At 41.4% G+C, this 12,837-nt stretch overlaps 1 long non-coding RNA gene across 1 annotated transcript; it reads right to left on the bottom strand.

Annotated features, from left to right (window-relative positions):
• Positions 1–383: 383 nt before the first annotated feature.
• On the bottom strand, positions 384–12,153 carry LOC112968015. Its single transcript, XR_003254183.1, has 4 exons — positions 11,896–12,153; positions 11,347–11,485; positions 10,721–10,806; positions 384–1,446 (listed from the first exon to the last, which is right to left on the bottom strand). It is a non-coding gene; the product is annotated as an uncharacterized LOC112968015 (long non-coding RNA).
• Between the last annotated feature and the right edge of the window lie 684 nt (positions 12,154–12,837).

Below are 12,837 nucleotides of genomic sequence, written 5' to 3'. Positions count from 1 at the left end.
GGGGCCGCCGCGTCGCCGCGCGCGCCCCGGCAAGGGTGAGGCGAGGCGTGACCGTGCGGCAGGAGCGGCGCCCGTCGCCTGCTCCTTCGGGGGGGCAGTGACTACGGCGATGTTCACTTCTGCTACAGGGAGATTTCCCATGCTCTGTGCAATGCGTGCTTCATCGCAGGGCGATGCTCTTGGGAAGATTCACGTGGGCAGTAAAAGCAATGGAGGAGAAAGCACTGTCAGACCTTACGCTGCTAGAGAGAGCGGTGCCAGAGCTTCTGCTCCTTAAACTGGCGGATAGATGATTAATCTTCTTCTAAGGGCACTGACAGTACTATTCGACAGTAATTCAACTAACTTAGTTTATTACCTGACAGTGAAGTCTGTGGCTCAGTTTGAAATTCGCCCACTGAACAACAGAGCATAGTAACTATACATCAGCATATCTGTATGTAAATAGTATATAAACACAGAAACGATAACAATTTTGGCTGCAAAACAATCTTGTCATTAACATACAGAAGAAGACTCTGCTTCCTCCCGGCACCTTAGTAAGAGCAGCAAGCAACCAGCTGCAAAGCACTGAAGAACCAGGTTAGTAGCCAGTGGACACCCCTCCACACTGTAGCTCTAGCCTCCAATTTAATGGGGCCAAATAGTTCCAAGCCACACTAAAAAAAACCCTATGCCACCAGCTTATTAGATGCTGGCAAGAGTTAAGCAAAACAACAATCCAGTTTATCAAGAATTACAGGTTAGAATAGCACATCAGTATAGTGAAATTAAAATCTTAGAGCGGACTCATCAATTTCAGAATGGGCAACTATGAACTAAGAGCTAGAAAGCACAATCTACGGTCACTGAGGAGCCAGCAGGCAAACAAAATGACAGGAGAGACTGAGTCACTCTCCTCCACTCTGCTGTACCACACACAATGCATCTTATTATCAAGAATCCTACAGGATTTTTCTATCGACAAAACAGTTACCAAAATCTTGGTATCTGAGGGAGGTAATAGAGATTGCATCACACTAAGTCCACAGAGTAGACATGGATGCTAGTAACAGATACGAATATCAAACATGTTCCCAACGCAGTCTGGAAGTGCAGCCTAGCTAATATATCATCTGCTTTATCTGAGACTAACTCTGGCACTGCTCTTATGCTGGTCACCTATCACATCATGTTAACTGAGTAGGGAGTGCATATGTGCAAGAAAACATGGAAGCAGCAGCACAGTGGTAACACACACATCCATCCTCAACAGATGACATATGTACATAAAATGAATTAGCATATCTGTTCCTGTGATACTGTGTTCGTGCTCGCATGCAGCAATGACTTTTAGTCATATCCAGCTCTGTTGGCCATGTGTTCCCCCATTGCTGTCCACACTTGAGTTCAATCACATTCATTATGTCACTCTGTTTCCTTGCCCATGGCAAATGTTTCTGAATCCTGCAGCAGGAATGAAAAAAAATATTAAATTCTTCTTCTCTCTCCCAACTCCTGTTGGCATTATCCCTAGTTACTGATCTGACATCCATTTGAAAAACAGTTCCTTTCCCTGTCTTGTTTTTTGAAATGAGTAAAGTTTTCCACTTGCAAACAACTCAAGTTTTCCTTCTTGTACCAAAAGAGCCAAGGTTTTCCTCAGTCAATGTAGTGACAGCGTTTTGTATTTTTAATTGAGTCATTTCCTGTGCACTTCCTTCAGTGAGTTTCTGACTAACGTTATCAAGGGTTCTCCTGTGTGATATTTAATAGATGGCATTAAAAAGAAAGTTCAGGAACATGCAGAAGTTAGCCTTTTAATTAATAATTTCCTTTCTTTATACTGCTAGGAAGTAGGAAGGGAAAAAGCATTTGTAACTTTGTTTTGTATAGTACAAAAAAGAATTTATTCTATTCACTGTGTAAAGTCTCTAAGGCAGAGAAGTTCAAGAGATAAGCAGATCAGGGAACACCAAAATGGACCAGACACAGTACCCATTTATTAAAAAGAGCTTTTTAGCCTGCTCTCCTAAGGAATTGAGGCTGATAGTTATATTTTTCTGTCTGTCCACCAAGTCCCCTCCAGCCATTTTAGGATTTGCTGTTGGAGAATTCAATCAAATTTGACTAAAAGACAGAACTCAGAAACACTACATCCTTACAAGTTTTGTATAAATTAGTACCTAAGAGAGAAATTAAAACCTAGGAGAAAAGCTGTAGTGGGCGCTCAACAGTTAGCAGTTCTGGAGGCCACGTCTTCATTAGCCACAAGCACCAGTCGGGCAGTCAGCACGCGCGTAGCTGAATTAGCTTCAGCACTTGCTGTCTCATATCCTGCCAATACTTAGGGAATGTGAAAAGGAACTGAAGAGAAAGCAGAAGGTGGAAAAGGGAGGTACTGAGAGAAAGGTAAATACCATTATCCCTATTTTTGAAATGAAGAAGTCAGATACTTAAATATGAAATGTTACAAGACAAAATGGATGAGCAAATCCAACAGTTTGCTGCTGCTCCTGAAAGGGTTGGTCACGTGCTCTCCTATGTACTCCCTTTTCTTCTACTCCAAGCCACGTGCTCCTGCTCCCTTCACTGCACCAGCATCACCACCGGTCTGACCCTCAACGAACTGCTTTAGCTCCTTAATCAGCAGAGAATTGCTCAATATTCTTTTTGTGGGGTTAGTTTTCTACCAGCTAAGGAGACTAAAGGATAGACAAAGAAACCAAATGTCGAGATAAACACTGGAGCTATCAAAAGGGGAGCGCAGAACTGCCCAGTCAGGAAGGGGTGAGGAGAGACAGGTGACCACGAGAGGGAAAAAAAAATGCTTCTTTCAAGCAGGAGCAACCTGTTGAGCTGTTCAATTGACTGAGCCATCTCCTGACTGCCTTAGAAGTCCATTAAGGATTCGTGATTGACACTGTTTTATTGCAGGCATCTACCTGAGGCTTCTGAATTAGTCAACTGAGGAACAAGATCCAACTGCTACACTTTCCTGTTGACTATAAAGACAGTCCTGGCTTCTAACTCAAATTAGATACTGGGAAAAGCTCCATTAAGGTCAACATTTGGGCTTTGAGAGATGCAAACAAGCACCCAGGGATTTTTTAGAGGTGCCTAAACAGATTAAAAGTATTTTACCAACCAAAAGGTGTTTTAAAATCCCCTGTTGATATTTTCAGATGCCTAAATACCCTTAAAGAGCTAAGTATGTTGTCTAAGGTCACATGGAAAATTTATTTCAGAGCAAAGAATAGGACCTGCATCTTCCTAGTGAAGTACCCTATATATTAGACTGTATTCTTTGCACAACATACCTTGCTGTCACTTAGCCACTAACATAAAAGATTTAATTTTCCATTCATTAAGTAAATTTTGTTTAGACAAAGAGAAAATTCTTAGAAGAATGATAAAGTCCAGCTAATCCAATGACGGCTGGACTAGGTAGGTTTGAAATGTGAAAACATTAATCATTTTTACTGGAACTCTTACAGGCAATACATTGTGCCATTCATGAGCTGCCCAGTAACACAGGTGAGATCCTCTCCTTTTGTTTTTCCAATAAGTTTTGGACCAAGACCCATATACCTAATGCCAGACAGTGTGTCATCTTTGTCATATGCCATATATGTGTAGTACATCACCTCAAGTTCTGTGCTTTGGCTTTCCAATGGTTTGCTGATACCAAGCCCTGCAGTCCTCGCCCTTCTGCCCACCCTCACCCCACCTCTTCAAAAAAGAAAAGACTATTTTTAGCATGGATTCCTAGGAAAATGAAGTTTATAAATTCCACTGTCTGTCCCTCATCACTTTTGAACCATTTTGTCAAATATCAGAGTAGGATGATAATTTTAAACACAATTAAGATCGCATCAGTTGCATGCAAATTAATTTTTCATTAAAACCAGGAGAGAATGCCTTAGTGCACTTGCTGAGGAAAAAGCAGGTAGAAATCAACATTACACCTTTGTTTGGTGCAGCTAACCGGTCAGTCAGCACATACCTTTCTTTGCACAACACGTGTCCCTCTTGTAAATCAGATCATCATGACAGAAATTAGGTGGGGTTTTTTGGGTTTTTTTAGAACAAAGGAAAAATCTTTATAAACTATAAAATTTTTGTGGGCAAAGAAAATGGCCTGAATAAGCTACTTAACTGTATTTCATTGAACTAATACTGGAACGCTGAAGAATATTAGAAACTACAGGGGGTTTTTTAAAGCTTTTAATCATACGTTCCACTGTAATTCCTCTAGCTCATTTCTTAGGAAAAGCAGATCTATAGCAGTCATACTAAAAAAGGAACAAAACCTACAGTATTGCTATGTCTTATGATTTAATCAGGTGTTTTGCAATAGGAGATATTTTTCTAAAAGCTGCAACTGTTGAAATCAAAGGACCACAGGAGAATTTTGGCTTTGCTTCTAAAACTGTTTCTAGGCATCATTGTTTTAGGACAGATAAGGGAATCAGGAAGTAAGTGTTCTTCAGAGCCTCAGAAGCCAAACGAAACCCAACACAACCAAGAAAGGCTGCGTGTGCATGTCTGTTCATTCTGTTTTTCGATTTTGTTTTTAAAAACAAAGAGCATTATTCTAAGCCTTCTCTAAAGATCATAAAGCAAGAAGGATACAAGTCCAAGTAATTATTTCTCTCTTCTGCTGCACACCTTTACATTTCTAAAACAAGAGAGGATTTTAATAAGCATACAATAAATAGTTCTCTATGACATGTTGGTTAAATGTGCTAGCATTTTTACATAGTGTATCTTTTACATCATCCTATCAGTGTAAACTGCGACAGCTATTTCCTTGGTCAAAGTTCACATTACAAAGGATGTTTATGAAAACATAGCAAGAATAGCAAAGAATATTATGAATAAACCAGAATGAAAATCTCTCAGGATTCCTATACATGGAGAAGGTTTTAGGAATCAGAATCAAAAATTCACCAACAGTTAAAATGAACCAAACCAAACTCTGGCTGTGAACAGCCATGCATATGTGGGGTAGAGAGTTCAGACCCAAAGAAACTAATCATCTAAATCAATGTAAAAGTGCATCAGTGAGTAATTTAATATCTGTTCATAACAGATACTTAGGTTTCTTCCTGTACTCCTGGATTTCAGACCAGTGCTGTCTTAATTCCTCAGATGCTCTTTTTCTTTATACTTATTTTCTACACTGAAGACTATATTGCAGGGCCCTCTGGCTGAAAAATATAGAAGCAGACAGGACTTCCTTCAGAGCACATCAAGCTTACTCCTTAATCAGCTGCTGGATGCAATTTGATTTGAGAGACACAAAGTACTGGCTCTTTTTCAGGAACCAAATGCCCTGTTCCTTGTCAAACTATATCAGGATAGCAGCCCCTGGTACCCCACCTGCACTGATTGGTTTTACAGATAAGGCACACATCTGTGCATGGACACACACTGGCCAACAAAATCCCCTTGAATTTGTGATGTTTGTTTCACAAGGGCTCAGGACAGACCAGGAAAAGGACACAGGCCACTCAACCAAAGGCACACTCTTACAGTCCTGTTAACAGTAGCTTAAATGGATCTCAAAAGACTCCTGAAGAGATTTGGAGTAAGAGAAAAACAATTCTCTTCTCCAGTTAGTCTTGTCCAATACATGCAGGTACCTGTAGTCTGTAGATATTTTCCTTTCTCTTACCTGCTGATATCTACCAAGAAACCGACATGTACTTAAAGCTCAGGCTCAGCTGAGTTTTCTCATGTAATTTTATTCTTTCAATATGCTTTTAAAGAAAAAAAATATCAAAAGGTTTAGTCAAGAGTTTTGGGGGGTCTTTTTGTCCACTTTTGAATCCATTTCAGTTTAGGACTGATACTAATTCCCCCCAATACTCTGTTGTTTATTCTCACAACACCACAGTAATAGCTAGAGATGCCAGCACATTACTGAACTCTCCTGCTCAGCAGGCTGCTGAAGTAAAATACTAGGTCGGGCTGCCCTCTGCAGGCTAAGATCTAGCACTAGGACAGAAAGCACATGTTCAACAGCTCATGGAAACTCATCGATGCTATTACCAGACTTCTATTTCCAAACACAGAATTTCTACATAGTGTACATGTAATGCTGTATATAACGATTGGTTTTCTGTTCCCTGGGTATTGCTGCTGGAGAGCTTGGAGGAAACACAGAAAAAAATGTTCTATAATAAATATCAAAACAAACAGGCCAGAAACAGGGATATATATGCCAGCTGTGTAGAAACCCAAGTAAACAAATATATTGGTACTCATAGTTTTTCCGCTATTAAGCCATAACAATGGTTAACGATAGATGTCCTTCCTATATTTCAATTATTCAGACATGGTTAAGAAATTCCCATTAAAAAAGAAAAAAGAATCACTCTTACAACGATAAGGAAATACTGTCCTTAAATATTTCAGGTGTAAAGATTAAAAACATAAAATATATGTTAACGAAGCATAGAACCTAGCTGGACTGCACACTTCTGATTTCAGCAGTCAAGCACACCAAGTGTGAATAACAGCCTGATATGACACCACCTGAGAATTCCCAAGATACCTAGAGACTGGGGATAACAGCTTCTGAACATAAAACCCCCCCAAAAAATGGAAATACTTAATTTGGACACATGAGCTGCCAGGCAGGAATCAAAGAAAGTGTATTACAGCACCACTCAAAGATCTGACCAGGAACAGGCTCCATTATATCAGGCATATTGCCAACACAGATCTGCTTACTTCAGCATTTCCCAACGTGCAGACTGAATGCCAAACTAGTCCAAAGCAGCCTGAGAGATGAGCAACAGAAACATTTCTGAATGACCCTGGGTCTACTTCGGATTTCACTTTCTTTGCTTGTTGCTGGTAGGGGCTCTAGCTCAGTTCATTAAAGGCCTCATCCAACTGCAGATGCTCTTTCCTACAGGGCTAATGACTCAGAAGCACAGAGCAAAGAAGTGCAATTGTACGCGCTTGTTCTAAGAAAGCACTTTGGCTCAGAGTACAGTTCTGAGCATGAAATTCTAACTAGAATTAGTAAGATGACTCCCTCTATCCTCACCTATAGGTAAAAGAGTGTAATGGGGATGTGTGTGGTAATTGCACTTATTCAGGAAGCGTAGAAGAACCTGGCTGGAGTTCCCAAGAAGGGCCTGTCTTTGAACCCACGCCTCTCCCTAAATACATTAGGGTTTAATTGTCCCAAAGATGTAAATATCATGTGGGATGTGATGGCCTCAGGGACGAGTCAATGTCTTAGTAAACCCAAACTAGTCCTGTAGCTGAAAACATCCTTGGAAAACCAACAGAGACAGTGAAGTGCTAAGGTGATGGGGCTGTTGTGTGTAGTACCCAAAGCTTTTACAAGCCAAGTAACATGCAACAGTTGAGCCCAGAGGTAACATTACTATTTGGTATACTAGTTCATTTACACAGGATTCACAGGGTTATTCTTTTCTTTTTCCTTAAAGAAAGATAAGAGATTTCTTTGAACCTTGTTGCTTAATGTCAGAGAGAAGTACGCAATATAGGTAAAATCAGGTCATTGATGACCTCTGCTGCTGAGAACAGTTTCTATTAACAAGCTGTGAAATAAACTCACAAGAGATACTCACCATTTTCCTGGCTACAGGAACTACATTATAATAACCACTACATATTAACTATTAAAGAACATCCCTGGACTTTTGTCACATAACTCTATAGATAGTGAACACTAGAGAGTTTTATGACACTAAGATTTGAGTCTTTCTAGATACTTGTTCTACCATTAATAATTTAATATTAATTATGAAGCCACTACCAAATACTTCACATCATAAACATTTTAGATAGTTGCTTCAGAATTAAGACTTTTTACAATGCCAAAATTCTGTATCAAACACCACGAAAGATTTCAGTTATGCCTCAGAACAAAGATATCTGAACTGAAACTCAGACAAAAACGTACTCTTAATTGTGGACTAACAGTAAAAGAGATATGTTGACAGTTTCTAAACTTCCATAGCAGTAAACCAGCCTGAATTACTTTGCATGATTTATATTCTATTGACTATCCAGATCAGCATTTGCTCATGATTAAACAGATTATCTGATGATATTTTGGGGATTAACAGATTACAGCCCTAAATCCAAAGACACAAGTAGCAAAGAAATCTTATTACACATTAGAAAGTAAATACATACAGTTGGAGCTGATCTTAAAATTACTGAGTAATCTCTTAACAGGGCCAAGACTAAGCCCCTGAAATGCACGCAGATTCTGCTTGCTAGACTTCTGTCTCTGCAGGTAGAGGCAAATGATTGAGGGAGCCAATCTATAGCAGCTGGAGCGCTCAATTATTTTTTTTTCCTGTTATTTTGGGGAAAGTTCCAGTTTTATTTATACTTACACTACATTAAGCTCTTTCAGTGATTGCAGTTGCAATATAGCATAAACCTAGAAGTTTATGCTCAATCACTTTGCTTCAGCTTCCAGTACCACAAGAACAAGTAAACCGGTGGTCATGTTAACCTGCATACTTCATTGAAAATGGCTAAGTGCCAACAGATCATATTTGAGAGTATTTTAACTAGTCTCAATAATTTATGATATATTAATATTTGCAGATACCACATGACAGAAAATTCATATATTTATAGAGGAAAGCTTGGAACAGAAGACCCGCAGTAGAACAGAAATTTGAGGAAGACATGACATGTTTGAAAAATAAATGTCACATTTCACTGATAATATGTACTTCTGACCTCCTTGAGGTATCCTTTAGGATCCATTACGTAAGCTAAAACAATGCTGTAAAGACAGCATAACTGAAGTACGAACATAAGAAATACCCTGTTGGGCAAGAATATCTAGCCCAGTATTCTGTCTTCAACAGTAGCAATGAGTGATGAAGTAAAGAGGAACCTGCGGGTATGACTGGTAAGCAATTAGACAATAGACTAATGACTAGGATATTTGTAACCCACCAGAAGACAAATGAGTATCTCTACACAAAAAGTAGATGGGCAGATGTGGAGAAGGATGTTAAGACCAGGAAATGTCTGAAAAATGTGATTTAAAGAAATACAGCATGAGCTGACTACATGGTGCTACTAGCGAAGCAGCAAGGAGGGAGGTGTTGCCTGAAGCTTATAGCATAGACAACCAGAAAATTCATGATAGAAGATGATTAAATTTAGGAGACCTGTAGTTAGGACTTCAATCCCAGCGCATGCTGTTTGGTAACTGATACACAGAACACTTGCTTTCTGCCATAAAGCCCAGAATCAAAAGGGTATGAAGATTTAGCCCTCCCCCAAAGCAGAGATCATGATGAGCTTCTAACATTTCATTCTTTATTTCATCCAAGTAGTCACTGCAAACATAAATATCAATCTGATTATTATGAGACAAAATAAATTCCTGTGCAAAATATAAACAGATATTATGCACAGCTCTACTGGCATGTTTTCATCTGGGGTACAACAACGTACCTTCCAAATCCTGAACCTCCCTGAAGCAAAAGTCCAGACTGCAGGAAGTTCTTTTGTAATGCTGACAAATATATCCATTAAAGACTGGCCTGGTGCCATCAATCTACATAGCATAGAGATTTTCGGATAGAAAGACTAGCACATTATTTCACTGTCTCACTCCATTTAAATTGATTTAATCTAGCCAATTTCATTAATTTGTAAGGAGAAAAGTTAGTTCCCAAAAGCACTCTATCAATTTAAATACCCTGACTTTCAAGCTGTGTCTTAACTCACATTCAAGCAAAACATGAAAGTACTGCATGTGTCACCAAAAAAAAGAAACCCCAAACTCACAAACCAACAACTACCTTGCCTACAAACATAACACAGACAGGTTACATTCTTAATATATTAAAATAGGTAGTAATACCTGTGTTTATTTCAGGGGAAACAATATCAAGCGTGAGCAGGCAAAAATGTATTGCTGCACGATACGACATTGGTACTCTGTCCATAACTGAATTATCTCCAATGAGAACATCAAGGATCCAAACAGAATATAATTTCAGTTGAGTTTTTTTGCACTGGCATCGATTAAATCATTTCCCTCCTCCCCATTATTTATAGAAATATTACTACAGAAATATTGGTCTGCTAGTATTTGTCTAGTATCTCAAATCTGATAGATTTGAGACTATTTTAGGAGAGTATATAGAAAAACCCACACATACCTACAATATGCAATACGTATATGCACCATAGACTGGATTCTGCAGTATGGCTACAAATTCAAGCTCAATATATTGGTGAGTAAATGCAGAATTATTCACACTAACTCAATTTGTTATGTGTAATAGGCTTATGATAATCATGTAACTGCGATACTTTCATTGCTTTCTTTACTGCAAGGCATTTAAAATTGAGGCACGCTAATAGGAAGTCACCTGCATGACCAAAAACTGAATTTTGCACACTAAAATGTTCTGTTTTAAAAACTGTTTTCATGTGTATCAGGCACTCATAGAATAATAAGAGGCCCTCAAACATTAGAAAAGCTTTGCTTTACCATCTGTGCAGAAGCAATTTGTGATTTCACAAATTGTGAGGGACACTTAGGAATACTCTCACTGTTATAAAACAGTCTCCTTTTTATATCTTCATGATACCTAACTGATCAGCTGTTTCTTTATTCATTTTGTTGCTCAGAGATGAGAAGGTCAAGACATACCCCAAAACACATTTTTGCAAGAACAAACGGGTTGCAAAGAGCATTTGAAATTACCATGTTCTCCTAGACACCTTAGTCAAGTATATGTGCCTTAGATCCACATTTTCTTCAGAAATGATGCAAGCTCCAAAACAGGAAATCTACAGTGAGAGAATGGGAAGGTCCCCATTAATATGGTATGAATCCTACCATGGATGGGAGAAGAAGTATACTACTACTCAGCCCACCTGTTGGCAACACGTTGCATTCAAACCTACATCTCCAGTCATTTGTTTTTCTTCTTTTAAAGAAAGAAGAGCTTACATCTGCAATGCAAACAATATAAGCAGCCCAGATCTAGCCCTCAAACTGTACTTCCTATATTAAAATATATTTAATTATTAGTAATACATTTAGATGTATGGCAAAATCATAGTAAATACCCCTCTTAAACGCATCTGAAGAAGGTTTTGCCTCCTAGAGCACATTGACAGAGTCCAAGAGAACTTTTTATCTTAAAGTACTGAATACAGACCCCTTCCAAATGCAGCATCCATCCAATGGATTTATTGCCTAAATGCAGGGGCGGGACAAACTTTCCATCATATTATACCCACATAGAGAATTCACTATCCTAAGAATAGCTACAGAATATAACTCGATGAACACAAAATAAGCAGTATTAAAAATATATATATTACCTTCTAAAGCTATGTTATTTGATATAGCTGGATTCTGAAAAGGAAGTAGCTAGCTCTGCTCCTCAACCACTTTGGCAAAGATGTCCATATACAGCTAGTATTTACTTCTATATAGTGCTTTGATTGTAGGTCTCTATGCCTGCAAAGCATGAAGGCAGTAACAACAGTTGGTATACCAGAATCATGAGTAAGACTCTGTCACAAGATCAACAGTCCTAGTCAGACTTCCCAAAAAACAGTTTAAAACATAGCAATTAAATAGTAGTTTGTCCTGTCTTTTGATTTGTCTCCCTCTGCCTGCTCCTAGCATATGAGAAAGCTGGAATTCATTAGAGAAAACTTTGCCCATCTGCAACTACAGGTTGCTCTTCTCATACCTGCTTGTCACCTTCCCAACATTTCATTTGGCTTCCCCAGTGTCCAAATCGATCCTGCTCCCCCTACCCCCATTTGCCCAGTGCCCAAACACTATCCCGTGAACGGCAGCTGTTTCCCAAATATCACAGTGCCCACCAGCCACTCCTACAAAGGCTGCCCATCCTACCCTACCTCTGGTTTTCCTGTGTCTTGGGGGAACGGTAGGGGTGATCTTTTTCTCTGAAGTATCCAGCTTGGAGGTAAAGGAAGACACCCTTTGTCTCCTTGAAAGAGAAGAATAATAGGCCCATAGCATCAGTCCCCCCGGAGAAAACAGTGGTGGAACAGTTACACGCAGCTACGAGCCCTCTCCCCCTACAGGAGGCTGCAAGCCCCAGAGGGTCTGCAGGCAGCCAGGACCACGCCGGCAGCCCAACCCGGCCTGTCATCCAGCAACGGGATGTCACTGACTTTCTATTCGTGTCACCACAGCAGGGAGCAGCTGCCCGCTGTGCCAGCGCACGCTGCCAGCCTGCCCACGGGGCCGGCACCCAGAACGGGGCGGCGAGCCCCCTCCTCAGAGCTCGGGGCAGCCAGGCCCCGCGCTCGGCCCCAGCCTGCAGGCCGGGCCCCGCTTGGTCACACCGTGCCCGCTTCGCGGACAGCCCGGCTGCTTGTTTCCCGGGGGCCTCTCGTGGCGCGGGCAGACGCTGAGGGATCCCGACGGCCGCAGGGAACAGCGGTCGGGCCTCCGGCCCCCTGCACGGGGGCAAGCGAGGGCGCAGAGGCAGCCTCCCCGCCGTCACCAGCCGGCGCCGTGAAGGCCGGGACACTGCTCGGGGCTGCACGACAGGCCCGTGGGCACCGCGGCGGGGCGGTCAGCGCCCCGCTCCCCTCGCCTGCCTTCCCTCCTCGCCCAGGGGCCGCCTGCCGATGGCGGGGCTGGCCCGGGACACCCGGAGCAGCTTATCGGAGCGCGGCGGACGCAGCGCCGCGTCCGTGGGATGCCGTGGCCGGGGGCGAGGGGATCCCCGCACACCGCGGCGGAGACGCACGGCCGCAGCCCCTCGCCGGGCCGGGCCCGGGACGCCGCAGCCCCAGCGCAGGCTCCGGGGCCGCTCGCTCCGTCGGCTC

The sequence above is a fragment of the Apteryx rowi genome, unplaced genomic scaffold, assembly GCF_003343035.1.
Source record: "Apteryx rowi isolate R43461 unplaced genomic scaffold, aptRow1 scaffold_3, whole genome shotgun sequence".
NCBI classification, from domain to species: domain Eukaryota; kingdom Metazoa; phylum Chordata; class Aves; order Apterygiformes; family Apterygidae; genus Apteryx; species Apteryx rowi.
The sequence above is the reverse complement of the archived record's forward strand: the minus strand, read 5'-3'. Positions and strand labels throughout refer to the sequence as shown.